This window comes from Mastomys coucha, unplaced genomic scaffold, assembly GCF_008632895.1.
Source record: "Mastomys coucha isolate ucsf_1 unplaced genomic scaffold, UCSF_Mcou_1 pScaffold13, whole genome shotgun sequence".
Classification (NCBI taxonomy): Eukaryota; Metazoa; Chordata; class Mammalia; order Rodentia; family Muridae; genus Mastomys; species Mastomys coucha.
Genome location: NW_022196895.1, coordinates 10,892,960 through 10,896,117, shown reverse-complemented (window position 1 = coordinate 10,896,117; position 3,158 = coordinate 10,892,960). Strand labels below are relative to the sequence as shown.

At 45.2% G+C, this 3,158-nt stretch overlaps 1 pseudogene; it reads right to left on the bottom strand.

Annotated features, from left to right (window-relative positions):
* Nucleotides 1–734: 734 nt before the first annotated feature.
* On the bottom strand, nt 735–1,169 carry LOC116087794 (annotated as a pseudogene).
* Between the last annotated feature and the right edge of the window lie 1,989 nt (nt 1,170–3,158).

Genomic DNA, 3,158 nt, shown 5'->3' with positions numbered 1-3,158 from the left:
TGACTCACAGCTGTCTGTAGCTCCAGTTTGGAAATCTGGAGCTTTCTTCTTGGCTCTTTAGGCACTGGGCACATACATGATGCACATATATACATACAGCAAGCACATTTACCCCTAAAGTAAAAATTATTATTTTTTTAAGGTGACGCGTGGCTTTCCGTGAGTACCGAGCCCCTCTCACATGCCGTGTGACGTTCTATCAAGAGACAAAACTCCAGCCAGTGCTGGGCTTGAAGTCTGGCTTGCCAGTTCTTAGATAAATGACCTGAACTCTGCCTAAATATCCTCATCTGCAGAATGGGTGGGAATCAAGAGCTTTATTTTGCAGGGTCAATATGAGATGTCAGTAGTCACACATTCTTAGAGCAAGTGGGCACTTGCAGAGAGCTTATATGTGTGCTTGTTAAACAAACAAACAAACAAACAAACAGATAATAAACCAGAGGCCACAATTGACTTTTTTTGTCAGTGCTAATGTTGCAGGCAAGAGGATCTCCCTGGGAGCAGGTTGACTTTATGATTTCTCTACCCAGTGTCATAGCAAGAGAAAAAAGTAGCTGAGGCTCCTCGCTTCCAGACAAGACAGGCTGCAGACACAGGAACAACAGTATTTATCTTTTAATCGTCTTTTCTTTTCTTTCCTTTTCTTTTCTTTCCTTTTCTTCTCTCTCTCTCTCTCTCTCTCTCTCTCTCTCTCTCTCTCTCTCTCTCTTTTTTGTAGGTCGTTGAACAAGTCATTGAACTCTTTCTTGCTTCTGGGGTGTGGGTCTCTTGGTGGGGCTGGTCCATTTTCTCTTCACCACCACAAGCTTCTTTCTGGCTTCGAAGGATGGCCCTGGCCCTGTGGATGGCCGCCATATGCAGATCAGGGCAGTACTTGTTTTTTCGAATCACGTGCCTGATGCTGCTGAGGGGGAGTCCGAGCATTCTTGTTGATGGTGGTCCTCACGTAAGTGGCAGGTTTTCGCTGACCGGATCTGCGTTTCATAACTACCACAACTCCTTTGCCATCAGCTCCACTCTGACGGTCTTGCGGTGAATTAGCCTGTTGTAGAGGAAGGAGTTTCGGGCCTTCAGATTATTGGCTCCGTGTTGTACGTCTGCTTATTCCTCTTGATCAAGAAACTGGAGCAGTTCGGAACGACCACCCGTTGCAGGTGTGCTGACATGGCAGCGGCTCCTCTCTCTATGGCAGCTGGAGATGGAAAGAGGGACTCTGTGAACTCTGGACAAGCACTCTCTTATCTGAGCCCCATCCCTACCCCAACAGTTTGTTGTTATTTTGTTTTGTTTTGATTTTTTTTGAGACTCCCATTGTAACACAACTGACCTTAAACTTCTGCTCTTCTCCTCCCAGTCTCTTGAGAGCTGGGATTGTGAATGTCCCACGAGGCCTGGTCTTTTACCTTTTAGTCATCTGCTGTTTGTGTCAGACATTCTTGATACTCCAGTCATGACAATTATATTTAGCTCTCTTTAAAGTTAGCTTTAGTCAGAGTTCTGATCAATTTAAAGAAGGCTAATTGACTTTTTAAGGTTTATTCTTTTTTTCATCTTGTGTATCTACGTGTCTGTGTGTGTATATGAGAGTATGCACATGTGGGTTTGTGTATAGGTGCCCACTGAGGCCAGAATGGCATCTGATCACTCGGAGCTGGAGTGATAGGTGTTTGTGAACCACCAGACTTGGGTAGTGGGATCTGAACTTTGGAGAGAGCTGCAGGAACACTTAGCCAATATGCAATCTCTTCAGCCCGAGAAGGCAAATTTGAAAAGAAGTTTTTTTAAAAAAATATCAAACAACATTAAAAAGAACAGAGTTTCTTAAAGAGTCAAGTTTAGAAGGCTTTGACTTACACAAAGGCACAACCTTGTGGCTTTGAGACAATGGCCTCAAGTTCTTCCTTTATGCACTGGGACAAAGTGCATGTTTTGGTCTGTTTGCCTCCCCACATTGTCACTTGCCTGGTCTAGCTAAGCTGGATCGGCAAGCGCAGTGGGCGGGGGCGTAAGCACTTTGCGCCTGTTGCCTGAGTGGACCTCTTTCCTCTGCTGAGAGTGTTGGGTCCAGCTATCGGAGGAGTTCTGCTAATTGCCTCATTAGGTAATCTCAGTGCAGAGACAATATTTAAGTACATCAGTGCAACTCCTGGGTATATGTAGGCCTTAATAGCAGATGAAGCCAAATGAGCTGAAATGGAAAATTTATTTCTTTTTTAATAAACATTCTTAAATTCTCATTAGAAAAAAAAAAGACAGTAGACAATACATGCTTTTCAGCAAGATGCAGTTCTTGTCTTAAACACTTGTGAGCCGTTTGGAGAGGCTTTAGAATAGCTTCTGTAAATTATCCAACACTTCCAAGCATCGGGTGCTTAATAAGAGCTTTTATATCCTCAGAAATTACATGCACAATGTGTGATTCACAACAACCCAGCTCACAATGTGTAAATTTAAACACAACATAGGCCTTCTCAAAGAGATGGCAATCTTTAAAGATATTGGAGGGGTATTGTTTTATGCAAAACCATCTCCAACGATGGCTCTACAAACCCAGACCTTGTTTTACAGTTGCTTAATGTCCATGGTGTCCCTAAGTCAAGCACAATAGAAATGGAACACTGGCAGACACAGAGAGGCCATCTCTACCCATCCATTTGTGTTTTAAGCTGATTGTACAAAGGAATGGTACCTGACAAGCAAAGAAGCCCCAGGGCCCCCGAACCCAGCTCTCTTAGATCTTTGCTGCCCCAGCCCCCAACTTCCCATCTTGCTCTGTGTCCCTGGTTCCGTGGTGGTCCCAGTACCCTCACACTGTGGCTATCACAGCAGTTGCCAAGCTGCCCTCCCCACCCAACTCGGGCCTTCTGGCTACAGCTCCATCCCAACTTGCTCTCAGCAGAGAAGATTCCTCAATCCAGACTCACCCTGGCACCTCTGTCCTCCAAAACCTTCTCTGCTTCCCTGTTGGCTAAGGCCCCACTTCCTTGGACTTGTTTTATATTGCCTGAGGTAACCTGGGTGGGGTAGCGTTTCTGGAACTGACTGCCTTCTCCTCTTACCCTGACATCTCCCTGGCAGGTGGATAGAAGCTCCTGGGGATGTCTTTACTCTCCTGATTTGGTACCAAGAAAACAATGTGCCTCCCTCATTCTGGC